This window comes from Platalea leucorodia (assembly GCF_965183815.1).
Source record: "Platalea leucorodia genome assembly, chromosome: 5".
Classification (NCBI taxonomy): Eukaryota; Metazoa; Chordata; class Aves; order Pelecaniformes; family Threskiornithidae; genus Platalea; species Platalea leucorodia.
Window position 1 is genome coordinate 38,631,831 of NC_138827.1, and position 16,000 is coordinate 38,647,830.

Below are 16,000 nucleotides of genomic sequence, written 5' to 3' on the forward strand. Positions count from 1 at the left end.
GGCTGCCGCCCCCCACCCAAGCTAAAGCTGCCTTTGGCTTTCGGGTGCCCTCAAGACTGATGCAAGAAAACTGACTTCCCCCCCCCCCACCCCCCCGATAATATTTTAATAATTCAAACACATAATTTGAACTTGTCGCTGTTTTATTTACCTCACGTACTACATCTCATTTACCTGCACAAGGAGAACAAACCGCCGGCTTTGGTACCGGGCGTTTCGCTTGCATTGCTGCCGCTCAAACGAGCGCCCCGGTGCAGCCCTCGCTGCGGACACCGCAGGCCAATTTGCTCAGCTCACGCTTAACAGCCCCCCCCCCCGGCCCCCGGCCGCGCCGCTGCGCCCCAAAGCCCGAGGCCGGAGCGCCGGGGCAGGGGGCGCCCGGCGGGGCAGGGGGGGGCCGGCCGGGCGGGGGCGGCCGGCGGCCCGCAGGCACCTGAGCGCGGCGGCTGCGCGGGGGGCGAGCGGGCGGAGCTGGCCCGGCCCGGCCCGGCCCTCACATGCGCGGCGCCGCGGGAGCCATTGGCCGCCGCCGGGCCGCGGGGCCGGCCTTCGCCGCCGCCGCCGGCAGCCGGTGCCGTCCGTGCGCCGAGCCATGCGGGTGCGCGCCGCATGCGGAGAGCGCGCTGCAGGGCGCTGCTAGGAGCCGAGCCCGCCCGGCCCGGCCCGGCCCGGCCTCCCCTTCCCCGCCCGCCGACCGCATGGCAGCGCCGCGGGAGTGACCGCCTCGGAGAAGGTCTGCGTCCCCGCGGCACGCACGGCCCGGCCCGGCCCGGCACGGCCGGGCGGCTCTCGGGGTCCCCCAGCCCGCGGGGCCGTCCCTGAGGTGAGGCGAGGCGAGCGCGGGGCCGGCGGGAGGCGGGCGGGCGGGCGGCGTGGGCAGCAGCACCGGCACCCCCGCCTCTCCCTCCCTGCGCTTTCCGTCGCGCTTGCCTTCCCTTCTTTTTTTTTTTTTTTTTTTTCCTCCTTTTTTTCCTGCCTTCAGAACGGCCTGGGTGGGTTCGCTTGCATTGCTGCCAGCGCCGGTGTGCGGCGGGGGCACCTCCGAGCCTGGGCAGAGCCGCCGGCGGGACCCCCGGCAGCGGCCGTGGCTCGCCGGGCTGGTTTCCCCCGGGGGTGCGCATCCACGCAGGACGATAGCGGGGCCAGCCCCGGCTGCGGGGCCGGGAGCACAGCGTGCTCCTGGGAAATGCGGCTGAAAAAAGCGAGCCCCCTTCCCAGACTGGTGGTATTAAATCCGTGTGGGGACCGCCAGCCGTGTGTCTTTTGTATGGGGTCAACTGTTCTCGCTGTTGCACCACACGCAGATTAAAAGGGGCCTAAACCAGTCAATAAAACACATCTTCAGGACAAAAATAGCCCTTGTCAGAGGATCATCTGTGGTTTTTTTTCGAGACACGTCTCCTCCCTTCCCCTTGCTCCCCAGTACGTGGCAATACCGACTCCTGCTCCTTGAGGATCCCTGAGCCTGGCACAGCAGCTCCTCCGTCTTGCAACCTCCATTTCCCCCCCGTCCCTGTTACAAGTGCCGCCACTGCTGTTAAGCAAAGACGAATTCGGGCACAGGAGGCTTGTGACTTGCCCAGCATCCCTTTAGGAAAGCTGGTCTGCGGTCAGTGGGGGGATGCAGGCTGTGCGCTTACAGCACGCCAGCGACCCGTGGCAGTTTCTCCTCTGGACGCTCCCAGTGTGTAAGAGCCATGAGGTAGGTTACTCAGACTTGAAAATGGAGGACGGTAGTGGTAACCAGCCTGTTGTTTGGTGGAATAAGTCTCAGCAGTACTTCCTGTAATGGTGGTGCTGAAAGTGATGTTTTACTTTGCTTGGCTGCTGGTGCAGAGAGGAAAACATCTTCAGTACTGGCTTTGGGGTACCCGCTACTCGTAAGCGTTGTCAGTTACGGCTTTTTTTATTTAAAAAAAAAAAAAATAGTGTAGGGAAGTATTTGGGTTTTTTTCAGCATTATGTCTGTCAGGCGTGATAGGAAAGGATCATCTTTTCTGCCTCTCAAACTGAAGGTGGGGAATGGCTATGCCCCCTTGTTTGAGAGAGAGGGCTTTAGGATGTGAGCAATTTGCAGGAACAGCACAGAGATTTTGATCCCACAGCTCTGAGCTATCAAAAAAGCACTCTCATCCCAGATGGGGTAGCTAAGTCCCTTGCTCTGTGTCTTTTCTTTCTTTCTTCCTTTATTTGTTTTGCTCCCCTCTTCCTGGTGGCCGAGGAAACCCCCTTTCTTCAAACTTAGGGTAAGGATTGGTAGTATAGAAGGTCAGTGTTGTGTTATTTGCTCTTGATTGCCATCTTAAATTAATTCACCAAGCCTTACTCGGAGGCCAGGATCCTATTCATTCTTTGTGATTTACAAATCCCCCGTAAACCTTTTATTGTTAGTTGAAACTGATTTATGAGGTCCTGACCTAGGAATATGCTACAGTGGCTATATTTTCTGTGCTGTACACCATTTTCTCCTATGTTTCTGAGCAAGCATTGCCTTTATAGTAAACTCATTTGGTGCTTTGCCTGTATCTTGCTTAGTGTGAAAAACACTTGTCTGTTCTGTCTGCTATGTCTGTTTCTTGCACATAATAAGCAAGGAATATTTAAATAGATAGTGTTATTTGCAATCCAGATTACTTTGCTAAAGATCCAAAGTTTACAAAGGCTACATGAGGTAACATGTGGAAGGGAGCAGCATTAAGCAGTAATTTGTTTTGTAAGATCCAGATATGCACCATAGATATCCGTGCCAGTCCTGACATCCTTGGGGAGACAGTAATCTGTCCAGTGCGTTCAGACCTGGAGGAGGAATTCTAAAACAGCAGCACCGGCAACGGAGAAAGTCTGCGTGCTGCCATCACAGGAAGGTAATTATTAATAGGAACAAACCTGTATAATAACAATGCAAAGAGAGTGAAAGCACTTAGGTGCTTGCTGTGGAAAGATTAACCAGTGTACGTTGCACTATACCACATAGCTGCACATGTGAAATATAGTTCTTGTATTCCAGTTCTTTCTTTGCCCTGTGTTCCTGTCGCCTCAGACAAGCCTCTTTCTCTTCTGTAGCAGTAGGTAGGTGGTGGTATGGGGATATCACGACTGTACGTCCTGTGTATGGACAACTTTCTTGACTACCTGCCTGGAGAGTGAGAAAAAAGCTAAATGCTGTTGGTGATATGCTTGCAATAGGTCCTGCCAGTGACAGGAGGCTAAGAAAAAAAAAGCCTAGTGGAGAAAAGGGTAGGTACATCCTTGTGGTCAAAGCGCTTGCGACCATGTGTGTTGTGGCTTTGGTGCAGTTTTGTAAGAAGTGGCTGTACTGAAATCTCCTGCCTTGAAGTTAGTTCTTTTCATTTCTCCAGGTCTTCTCGTTCCTTCTGTATATTGAGGTCCCATTCAAACTCTGTTGAAGCCAGTGGGAGTAAGTGGATTTTGAATTGGGTCCTGTACCACCGGCTGAGTTTCTTTTCCCCCTTGTGTCCTCTGATGGCACCGGCTGCTGTGTCAGGTCCTCCTGCTGCTGCGTGCTGGTGGGCTGGCTTGGGATGTCTTGCAGGCAGAGTGCTGACTCAGCACCTCAGCCCAGGGTCTCCCTTTGCTTTCTCCTGCATCTCTGAGAGCCAGAGGACAGTTTTGATACAGGTACATGGACACCATGATCACTGAGGATGGATTAGTGCCTTGAGGCTTAAAGCATTTAATCAGTGTGAGGGTGGTGATGGCCATTTTACTGAGAAGTAGCTCGAGTCACAAATGATGTCATGGGCGAACCCGGTAAACTAGTTTCTCAACTGGATGCACACAGAAGGGAGTTCCAGAGTTAGTATTTTACCAAATAATGAACTCTGAAGGCTTTTAATTTCTGTTCAAAAAAGCAATCTGTATCGTCCAATTAATTCATAAAATTCCTGTAGATCCCTAAATATTCACAAAACACGATTAGCAGTGTTTACATTATACTCAAATGTTACTATATAAAGTGGAAAGAACAAAACATGTTATTTCAGTTTCTGTTGTTTAAATTTCTCTATTTCTTGCTAGCATTGAATGAGACTACACAGTTCTCCTTTTGTTTTGTTTGTTTGTTTTCCCCTTTCTGTTTTTATTTATTCATTTATTGTCTCTTAGCGGTGGGAAGATTATATCCTACGAAGAAAAAAAGCCTTTGACATATTAAGAAAAATGGAAATAATTTTCCTCAGAAACCTTACATTTAGATAAAGGCTTGTCTGTACTTTTGCATAACTGACATTTTAAACATTTTTTTTTTTTATAATAAGCCGTGAAAAGTCTGTGGCCTTCACCATGCAAAGACTTGCACACATGACTAATTTTCCACATGCGTATAGTCTCATGAGTACACACACACGCAGAAGGCTCTCTGGGGTCACAGTAATGGTGCTGGATCTTCAAAGTGTTTATTCTTGGCCATGATGTTGAGGTGCTGTGGGCCTACACTTGTAAGTATTTGCCAGACAAGGGCTGAAATATGGAGAAGGATGTTTGTGAAATACAGTTTTCTAGCAGCTACCAGCATTACATTTGTAAAAGCGATTGTAATGAGTGTTTCAAAGCTATTCTGTACCTCTTACCTTGAGAACACTTTGAGCTACGTTTTTTTTCAAAGTTTGACTTGCTTGCGTTGGGGATGGGTTTGGCTGAAGATCTTTTGGTCTAAGCAAATTGAGTGCAATTTTCTTTTAACCGTATAGCAAAGAATAGGTACTGATTGCTTGCCAAACAATTTCTCCCCTCAGAGATTCCAAACAAATTTAGGGAAGAACAAAGCCAGTATTTCTAGCGTTTAACTTCTTGAGAATCATCTTGGGTTTTGGCATGTTAAAAAGGAAAGTGCATCACAAGTCAAGTTGGCACTTTCAAATACCATCAGTAATACTCATTTCCACATCATTAATTTTGACTGACACTGCTTCAGCCTTTCTCTCACCACAAATTTCTTTAATTGAAAGAATTGAAGCTCTCTTCACTTATTTCTGTATTCTCTTCAGCTGTCTTCTCCCAGTTTTGCAAGAACAGGCTCCTGCCCCCCTTCAGGAAATGGCTAGGAAGAGTAGCTCAAAGACCTTCATGTAGCAGCTGCCAGAGTGTTCAGGGAGATATCCTTGGAAGGAGGAAGCTTGTTTTCTTGGAATCAAGCCAGCAAAATGCCACTCTTGCCCAACACTTAGAGGCAAGCAGTACTATAGGAAGAGAGTATGGCTGCACCAAGGACCCGTTTATTCGCACTGTTTTAAAAGAAATACCTTCCCTTTTCTTCTTCTTCCTCTTCAAGTATAAATCAGGATATGAAAACACGTTGTTCATGTAGTCTCAAAACTGTTACTACCTATAATTTTCCTTCTTTCCACTTGAGCTCTTTCCTCAGAAGTGATTTGGTCTAAGACTGAAGTAGTTGTGATATTCAAGACTTCAGAAACAATCATTGTGTAAAATACAGCCACCCTTAGGGGAGGAGGAAAGTTTTTTGTTGCTCAGATTTTTTCTTTTCAGAGACCCTTTTCTTGGTGAAGGCAACTCTGATGAAGAAGCAGAAAAAATAACCAGGCTGAAAGCATGTGGCAGCCAGCAGCGGGCGAGAATAGCAATCACCTTTATTCACCATGGTCCTGCATTTCATGTTGTGTGATCAATAGAAAAAGCAATGGTCCGGTTCCTGTGACCTGCCTTGCTCCTTGTTAGTATTAAAAAAAGAACCCTCTCTGTATATGGTCTTTGTGTTAAAAGTTAGGCATCTCAAGTGTTCTGTCTTATGAAGGTCTCCTTTGAAGACAAGGAAAATGCAGTGGAAGATTTCTCAGACCCAAGGGGTGGGCATAACAGGTAATTAAATTCTGTTGCTACCTTTTCCTATCAAACATCTCTTCAAAATGTTTGCTGTGCATTGAAATTTGAAAAAATTGCACAGTTCCCAAACTGGAGTTTTAAAATCCCCCTCTGTTCGCTGGCTCAGGATTTTTCTGTCTGAGTCGCATCTCCTGATGATTTCCCCTGTATGTTGAGACCATGGGTGGGGCCGCCTAAATACAGGTGTCTGTTGCTGTTTTAGGTGTTTTATCTGTGATCCTCACATGGAACTGGTAAATACAATGAGACCTACAGCAAACAATGTCCTGGAGCATCTAGTGGAGACCAGTGATGCTCTAGATGGACCCCTTCCCTAGATTCGTTATGTAAAGATAGACGCGGAAAGGAAAAAACCAAACACGAAGGCTCTTCATAGCCCTTGCAGTGAAGCAGCGAGGCAGGCTCCTACCCGCCCCCATGCAACCTAATGGCTACAAAGCCACAGCCAAGATGCAGGTTTGGTTTTTTTTTTTTTTTTTCCCCTCCCTTGGACTTCATTCTTTACAAGTCAGCACTGAGATAAGTTTCTGTATAAAAGGTGTTCCTGGTTGCCCTTGGGTTTTACAGAAGCCAGGGCTGCCGCACCTCTAGTGTTTTCAAGTCTGGCCAATGCCACAGATACCAACATGCCCACTAAAAGCAGCTTTGGTTTTTTGGGTGGACTTTGTTTGAAGCACTTTGTTCTTGCTGCAGTGATTTTCCAACTTGGGATTATAGCTCTGAGGAGAAAACAAGTGCATAGGATGTGTATATGAATATGACGTCTGAAAATCTATCTGTTCTGCAGCCGTCGCAGGATAGGAAGGAAAGGAAACTTAGACACTTTCAGCTGGTGTGAGAACTCGTATAAAGAACATCCATGCCTGGAATAACTCTAGTGCAGGCTTGCTGAAGATGTGTATGATAGAGATGGAGGCAGTTCTATAATCTTGCAGTACCTTAAGGTCAAAAGAAAAGCTGGTAACTCCAGGGAGATCATTCATATACCTTGATGTGTGCACATACGAAGTTGATTTTGTCATACTTTGTCAACAAAAAGTATAGTTTGTTGTCTATCTTAAATACACCGATTAAAAAAGCAAGCTTATACAACACTGATTTGCTAATCATTGAAAATAACCTTTCACTTCAAAATCTTCCTCTGTGAATATTAATATTTTATACAGAAGTATTATGTAATAGACATTTTGTCGCCTTTGCAGTCCTGCACAGCAGAACACGTTGTTAAGCTGATGTCATTTGGATTGTTCAGTATAAATTTGTCCACTAAACCAATGCAAATGTCAGTGAATGATTAAAAGAAGTCCGTCTTGCATATTTGTACATAGTGCTTTGTGTACAGATCGTGGAAAGGGAGGATAGGAATTATTTTGGTCTGACGGTCTCTGCATTAAAACTTGAGTGAGAAGTGTGAAAGGTGGTGCACTAGCTTGCTTTGTTTTCAAGCACCACTATAGTTACAGGCACTTTCCACATGCATTAGCAATTGCCTTCATCAAAGATGCACGGAGAAACCAGACTTCATGCTTAATCTGACTGGTGTTTAAAAATACAAACTGAGAAGTCTACATACAGGGTTTTTCTCAACGGCTGCCATCCAGAAACTTTCATGTACTTGCTTTCTGTCTCATTAAATTAAGAAATAAAGCCTAAACTACCTAGCTTAGAAGAGGAACTGACAAAAGGGAAATGAAACTTCTCATGCACTTGAGTCTTTTAAAGTAACGTTTGCTGTTTTATAACCAACACTGAATTTCTTCACTGTTTTACCTTGTTGGTATAGTTAGCAGACAGAAGGGGAAGACTGGCTTGCTAGTTTTGCTCCTCTCCTTTCCTCTCCCTCTGACAACAAATCTGTTGGCTCTTGCAACAAGGAAGTGGAGGAATGCAGATACAGAAATGCTCGTTGGTGCTGCAGAAGTTGTAAGTTTGGTCAGTGCTAGTGCCCCGATGGAGAGGGGGTAGGAAAGTGTCTAGCAGGAGAATTATGGCAGAAGAGCGGTTCTTGGAAAAAAGAGTGGACTGAGAACGAGACAGAATTGTACTAGTAATAAATCAGGAAAATGAAAAATGCAGTGGTTTGGACAAGACTTTATTTCCAGTGGTTAAAATTTGTGGTTACGCTTTGTTTATTTTTAGAGTAATTTGATTTGGGATGTACCTAGATTGAAGGGTGAATTTAAGGGTGTCCTTATTAGCATCAATCAGTTTAACCAAAACAGATTTTAAGGAAAGAAACTGCTGGGGCCAGAGTTACAGAGAACAAAAATAGTAAAGCATGTAGTAAAGCCAGAAAATAACAACACAAGAGGCACGCAAAAATATGTAAAAAAAATGAGTGTGGCAAAGGAAAGCAGATAACAAAATTGTTGAGGTAAGTGTGAGTAAATATAAAAGATCTTAAGGCATGAAGTCGTATGTACTGTTCTGCATGTGGAAAGTGTATGAATTCTGTTTGCTTGACTGGGGGAGTCTCACCTCCAGAAACAGGGCTTTCATATTCACAGCTGAACGGCCAAGTTCTCCCCAGGTGCAGTCAGCTTGAAAGCATGTTGCAAAGTAATACAGACCCCTGTGTGGACATATGTATTCATTACAGCAAATTTAACGGGCACCTGTAAACTTACAGGTTGAATTGGTACAAGCCTGGTTTTGGCTGAATAGTTTTGCACCTGCCTAACTTGTGTTGTAAAATCGCAGTCCGTCCACGCGCACGGCGGCCCAGAGCAGCGCGGTCGCAACCCGTATGCAGCTGGTCAGTGGGAGAAGCACAGTGTTCCTCCTCTGCTGCTGCTGTTGTGGATGAAGAGAGGATGGCAACCCTCCACGCTCTGATAGCTGTTGCTTTCTGTCACCCCAGCCATGTTAAGGCTTCTTCAGTCTCTTGATTATTTACCTGCTTGCTGTCTGAACTTGTAAGATCTTAGATCTGGCTTGCTATCTGCTAAAGAATGTAATACCAGAGCTACCAGCAGCAGCCCCCTCTCTTATTGCCTGTGGATCAAACGATGGGTTGCCTATAGCACTGGGAAATTTTGCCCGCTTGCCCAGCAAGGTTTGATTTGTTAACGTCTCGGTTATATTCCTGTCTTCTGCGACAGAAGAGAGGAAGCAGGGAGAACTTTGCACACAACCCCTGGCTCACGGAGGGGGGAAGAGGAGGTAGTCACAAAGCGAAGGGAAGAATTACAGGGAGCTCCCGAAATAAAGGGGCTGTTGGGTGGCACGTGAAGAGCTGCAGCGAGGCCCTAGTATGGACACTGAACCCTGCAGGGAGCGGCAGTGGGATCCTGTAGGCTCCGGTGGAGTAGGAGCAATGCCTAAGGTGCTTTCCAAAGGGAGTGTGGGTTCAAGACCAGCTGGAGCAAATCTGAGCTCACTCCGCTGTTGAAAGGGGAAGCCCTGCCCTCCTGCCCAGCCGCCTCTGCCCAGGCACACACCGGGGGAGAGGGTGGGAGGGTGTCCGGGGCCACCCCACTCTTAAGCAGAGATAGCGACAAAATGTGGTATTTATCTGGTTAGGTTACGCGCTGCTTTTGACAATACTTCTCCAGTAGGTTTCTGTGCTAGTTTGGGACTTTTTCTTCTCTCTGGATGGCATGACATTTTTCCTGTGTGGTGGTTTGTTGTTTTTCTTATGCAGCAACAAGGGAGGAAGATGGCATTTTAACCAAAGTGATTGTCAAATGTCTGCTGTTGGCTGGGTACATGGAGATACATGGAGAACTGAGAATTATTCAGTTGTGCTGAAATTAAACTTCTAATGCCTAGAACTGCTTCACTTACTTTATCAGTTGAGGTTTTTTTCCCCCCGAGATCTCTACTTCTTCCCCAAAATACTGTGTTTTCCCTCCTTCTCCTTTCTTTACAGAATTCATAATAATTTGCTCTGTAAGTGCATCATCTGATTTTTTTTTCACTCTGTTAGCAATGATTGTTTCCCTGTTAAATGCAACCCCTGTTCAGCACAACAGAAATAATGTTTTCCTTAGTGGAAAAGATGTTTGATCAAGTGACTGTAGAAATGAAGGCAGCCACGTGTAGGCTACAGTATATAGGACGTGGCATTTGGAGGTTGCACATGTTATGCCTGAAGTGCCAAGTGCCTGGCTGTGATTCACATAAAATTGGCACTGGGTGATGCCAACACCCCAGTGTAGATGGGGTGTAAGTCTTTCCCTATGCTGAAGGGGCCTGAAAGAGAAGGATTAAAGGGAACGAGTGCCAGAGGGGCTAGGTTATAAGAGAAGTGGTACATGTGCTCCTTATTTAGTCTCCTCCGTACCCACTGTCCCACACATTGAATCTATAACAGAGTGGGTGTGTATTCTTGTATCAGAGCAGATGTTTCTGTAAGTAAGAGGTTGCTTTGTTTTAATAAATTGAGGTTGTCACTTCAAAAATGGGAGGGGGAGCTGAGGGAAGAAGCATAAGGAGAGAATTCTTCACACGGGATTTGGAACAAAATCCAGGAGGATTTCTGTGGCAAAAACTGCTGGGAAGATTCCTTCACTGGTCTTGGCTCTCCCCAGGCATCTACTTATGTACTGGTAGGATTTAGATGAGAACTTCTGCTTTAGTACCTTTTAAAAAAAAAACAAAACAAAACAAAACCAAAAATCAAAATCTTATGACCGTGGTTTTTCATTTGTTTCCCTCCACCTCTCCTCTAGGTACGTTCCAACTCTGGTGCTCAGTCTGTCCGGGAAAGGGGAGGGTGGTGGTGATGGACCGCAGCAGTCTTTCAGATTATGATAGAGCTCTTGAAGACAAGCTGTCCTGTTCTTCCATGGCTTACCCACTGTGGTGGTGGTGATGTTCAGCCTCTCTTGACGCCTTTCCTTAACGGCTGACGCATTTTCAAAAAGCGCAGCCCTCCTACTTTAGAGATGGGAACTGCCTTTGCCTTCTGTTTTCAAAACCTGTTTGTTTCCTTTGGGGTGGTTGCCGAGGGCGGGTTGGAGAGCATGGCGGGCTCTGCTTAGGCCCTTCTTACCTGGGTCTCAGACCTGGTGAAAAAAGGTTACAGAAACAGCCAAGGTGAATGGCCCTGTGGCTATCAGAGCATTTTCTTGTCAGGGCTCAAGTATGATCCAAAGGTCTGTTCTGAAACCTGTTTGCAATAGACCTTTGTCAGAGCTTTTTTTCCTCTGTGCATTTAAAAACCGGCTGTCTCTGAAACCTCCAATTCCAGTGATGTATGCTGCAAAGGGATGTAGTTCTCCTGAGAGGGCTTGACCACCCTGAACCCTTTGAAGGAGGAAATTCTTTAAGACACATATTTTATTTGCGTATTTGGCAGTGTCTTCCCCATCTCCTTATCCTGGGTCTCTACCGCTAAGAAGAAACCTGGAACAGCAGGTTCCTGCTGACCTTTAAAATGCTCTCAGCAGAAAGCATGACACAGGGCTTGTTCCTGTGGGCTTCTGAGCGCCAGCAGGTGCCAACCCTGAAAAGGCCTCAGAAAATAAATTAAGAGGTAAGCGTGTGTGTTGGTTTGGGTTTGGTTTTTTCTTTTTTTTCTGCAGTGGCTTGAGAGCAGCTCAGGTGGTGAGCGCACTGTGCTTGGCGCTGGGCACAGACCCTTGCGGCAGAGCAGCTCTCCGCTGCAGCCACCACCAGTGTGGAAGCAATGGGCTGGTGGCTCAAGCAGGGGATGCAGCTGGTTGTCCATGCCTTTGAGCTCTGGCTGCGGGGCATTCCCTGTGCTGGGGGGCTGCCCTGGTTCCTGGTGAGGTGCTGCTGCCGGCCAGGCTGGGGCTTGCCAGGCTTGCAGCGAGCGCCGTGCTGCGCTGGCGCTTGCGCCCTGGCAGCAGCGCGCAGCGGTCGGCAGTGCTGGGGAAGGGCTTGGGCACGCAGCAGCACTCTCCAGGGCAGGAGAGGCACGAGAAGGGCAGCGAGGCAGTGGTGGCCAGCCTGCTGCGCATGGGGAGTCGTGTAGAGTTGTGCCTGTTGCTGGGGGACCCGCTTCGGTTATGAAGCAGCATCCGTCTACATAGCGGCTTTCTCGGTGTTTGTTGATTGGAGGCAATTACTGTAAAATACTTGATTTATAACGAGGCATACTTAATAAGCAGCAAACTAAAATAAATACTTAGGAATTACCTGCTGGAGTCTGGCTGTTCGTTTTGCTGAGTTGTTGCTTTCCATCTGTGGGTTCTGCTCTGCCCTGGAGCCTCTGAGTCGCTGGAGGTGAAGGCAGCTGTGCTGGGGTCTTGGCTGGTGGAAGTGTTGGGCTAAAGGAGGAGGGGGGAGAATACCGTTTCTTCTCCATTTTGTTCATCCCGGGGATAGAGGTGTTTCCTAGAGGTTTTCCAGGCAGCTCATTGACTCAGGGTGGGCTGCTTGCCTGGCATACTGCTTTAATGCAGCAGTTCAAGTGTGATCAAAGCAGTTGTGTGGAGCATATGCAGTGTGCAGCTACCACATCATTGGCGTCTGGTCTGGCTTTTACGGTGGTGTAGGGAAGCAGCAATGTAGAAATAGCAGTGCTCTTGGTTAAGTTTGGATGAGCCAATATGTTTAAGAAAATTTGTGGGAAATGGCACATTGCTAGTTGGAGGGATCTCTGCTCTTCAAGAATAGGGCAACTCATTCAGAGTATTTCCGAAATTATTAAAATAAGGGTGTGCTCAGCCTTCCCCAGAGATCAGGCTCTGGTGGCAAAAGGATGACTAAAGTTCCGCTTCTGTGTCGCAGAGCGGTGTTTCTCTGACACCTCGCTAGCATCAATGCTTTATTCAGCCACTTTGATTCACAGCAGTTTGTTTTTATACAGGAAGAGTCTGTGGCACTTGTCAAAATGAGAAAGTGACTGTCAGTGCCTGGCTTGGTATTCCCGTCACCAGAGCCTCCTGGAGCCAGTGCTCAGCCCAGCTGAAGCCGGAGGAGGAAGAAGGAGAAGCACAGCCTGATCAGGTACTGAGCCGGGAATGGGAAAAGTTGTCTGATGTTGAGCTGAAGTGAAGTTGTGGATGGTCATTAGTTATAAAAATAGAGTTCTGTTCCTTAAAAAGTCTTGCTAACATGTGTGATATGACGGTGGCCCAGTAACAACAACCACATCATCTGTGTGCCTGGCATGGGTGCATGTTATATGCTTGAGTTCTGTAATAGATCTGAGGTAAACATAAACAAATGCAACTTTGCATTTTCTGGAGTATTTCATTTACACATCTAATGTGCAGTACAGCTTGGTGTATGTTTGCCAATACCTGTATCCAGGCTCCATGTGAGTTGGAAAGAATGGACTAGGAATACTCTTAACAAATGTTTGAATGTTGAAGAGCAATTTGATGTCTTGAGGAAAGAGTTTTTCCTCAGTTTTAGTCTTTGTTCTAATAGGTAGGTATAAGTGCCAGCTTTCCAGGAGCACAATGTTATGCAGCAACCACAGAGCACAGAAAGGTAGTAGACTGATGGGTTTTAAGACAAAACCAGCCGTCAGCTTGCTAGCTGTGTTTTTATTTGCTGGTATTCCCATAACCATTCCTGGAGACTGGTATTTATTCTTGCATTCACATCTTTCAAGTTGTCATGCTTCAGAAGACTTAGTTAGGTTTATCTTGTTGTATGAAGACAGCCAGAGAAGTTCAAGGTTTTGGTTTATTGTACTCGATTTTTTTTTTTCTTACATAACTGTTTCAGTTTATGTGAAACTCCTGCTCCAAGGACCATGTTCTGAAAAGACTTTGCATATTTTTATGCACCTTTAGAGATTCCTTAGGAACAGGGCTACTACTTACGTGTGCTCGTACAATGCTTAGGATGGCAGTGGCCCGCAAGTCACTTCTAGAGGGAAGCATTCTTTGAAGAGGCACGGTGTTTGTCACCTCGAGTGATGCTTTCTCTCCAGAAGTACCAGCATCTGTCCCTTAGACTCTCTGAACTTATTAGTCACATTTTGATGTTACTTTTTATTTATTGACCCAGGTGGAAACAGTGGGGTTTTGTTTAGATGATCTGTTAAGAAAATTATTCCTAATGTTCTAAGGGTAATTTCCAGCTCTGTCTGATTATATTTTTTCTTGTGTGGTTAAAAAAGCGAAGTCCTTTTCTAGTATGCATTGAGAATCCTTCACTTTTTTGTCTTGGGAAATAAGAATCAGCATTTATTTGATTCAACAACTGGCTTCCTGCTTCCCAAGGAAGAGATAGTGGCTCATTTGCCTGCAAACATCCCTCCTGTGGAGAGTCTTTGTTGGGGAGCTGGAAGAAAGCTAGCAGCTACTAGTAAAATAGCTGCATAGCAGGATGAAGAGGGATTATTGAAGCATTACTAGAAAATTCATGGCTGTGTGCAAGACCTTATGTACTCCACAGACAAGCTGACCTAAATTCTGCAGCCAGGCCTTACTGGTTTCTGCGCTGATGTGATGTGGCAGGCTGGATAACCTGCAGCAGATCTGGGTTTAAAAAAAAAGGGGGGCAGAGAAGATTTATATTTGAGTAGAAACACAGACAGGGTAGTCTTTATAACTGTACTGAATCTGTCTTAAACTTTCTTCTTGTTTTCTAACCCATGCTTCTCTAATCTTGAGTACTTTTTGTGTAGCCAGGATGAGTCTGCATTATAAGGATGCTCATTAGGAAGAGTGGAGAGGTTGTTTACTCCTGGATGGGGAAGTACATGGATGGTTTTACCCATAAGATGGTTTGGAGTTGTGAGATGGGTTTTAGCAAAGAAATGATGATACGTATCTTATCAGTAGTGAAACGGTTAACCCAGCTGACACTTCATCATCTCTTGGGGGGGAATAGGATTAGTATCTACTTGACATAAATGGAATGGTTTGCACTTATGTTTTCAGGCAGTCTGTTTGTTTCTCAAGATTATACATTACACACAAAACATGACACGCAGATCCAAATAGAAAACGAAATGCCATGTCTGTCAAAGTCAAGTTGGTCAGTCTGACCTGTGTGCAGAATTTTACTGCTGTTACTTCTTGTAGTAGGATTGTGACTTTGCAGTTTAGTTCCTGCTGGCAGAAACCCAGTGTGATGGCAGTTACTGCTTCCCCCCTTTTTCGTAGATGCAAGCTAGACTGATGCAATGCTCTCCTTTGCCTTCACCCCTCCCTCGCTTTCATTACCCGGTCTTGCCACTTCCTTCTGAGAGGAGATTTTTTTGCTGGTGTTCCTTAAACTGAGTCCTATGAAAGGAACCGTGTATGCAGGCAGAAAAATTTCGCAGCCACTAGAAGGGCTTCTGCAGTAACGCTTTTGCTGGCGTAGTTGGGAAGCAAGAAAAAAAATAATCTTGGCTGATACAGCTAAATCAGCAAAATGTTAAAGCATGGCTAGGGGCTTTCCTGTGCAAGTGCTCTGGTCTGGTTACGGTGATGGAGTATGTATGTGTATATATATAATATATTTGTGTCTGGAAACCTCTTTCGTTGGAGCATAAGCTTTAAGCTCTTTTGAATTTTTTTAGAGGGATTTCTGCAGCTGCAGAATCCTGAAGCACCAGAGGAAACAGTGATATCCTCGAATATAGCTGGTTTATTTTAGATCACGTTTCACTGATGTGCTTTTGATTTGTTTTAAAAACAATTTGTCTGTATAAGCTATTTGTTTATGATGCGCACATAATAATGGCAATGTCGACCTTCTTCTGGAAGTAGGAATGAAGGGACACAAGGAAGGGTGAATTTGCTTGGTTATTTTCCTTCGTTTCTTGTGTCCTGCTTTACTGATGTTTCAGCATGTAGCTCCTCTGTGCGGTCTAAGACAGCATTTGTTCTCCAGAGGTAGGCAAATCTGAGATTTACTTGCCATACATCAGCTCCTTCTGTGAGTTAATTGCAAAAATGTATTCATACCAAACTTAATGTTAGGAGGTAACCTGTCAGCTTGCTCTGATCTGTTCATGGAGTGAGTTCTAGGTGTGTAGTTTGTGCCGATGGTCCTTTGTATTTCACGTGTTTGAGCTGTGTGAGCTTGTGGCAGAGGCAGAAGGTGAGACCGGGAGTAGCTCTCTTATGAAAATAAAATCAATTTTTGACAAAACCAAAATCAATTTTTGACAACGGCTACCAAAGGGCAGACAACAGATGGATGTCCTGAAGAGCTGTGTGTTTCAAAGTGTCCCTCAGCCTCTGGGGGAGGGTGTGCTGGTTCCAGACGTCTTGCAAAT

The 16,000-nt window shown here is 46.1% G+C and overlaps 1 protein-coding gene across 2 annotated transcripts in view; it reads left to right on the forward strand.

Annotated features, from left to right (window-relative positions):
- Positions 1–701: 701 nt before the first annotated feature.
- The window catches only part of LRRC8D (leucine rich repeat containing 8 VRAC subunit D), a 53,753-nt gene continuing 38,454 nt past the window's right edge, over positions 702–16,000 (forward strand). Inside the window, exons 1-2 of one of the 2 annotated variants that reach the window (XM_082314464.1) lie at positions 702–823; positions 12,641–12,780. The gene's annotated coding sequence lies outside the window, so the exon portion shown is untranslated. Of the gene's footprint in view, positions 824–2,807; positions 2,865–12,640; positions 12,781–16,000 lie in introns of those variants that run through there. The other variant, XM_082314465.1, reaches the window with a different exon arrangement.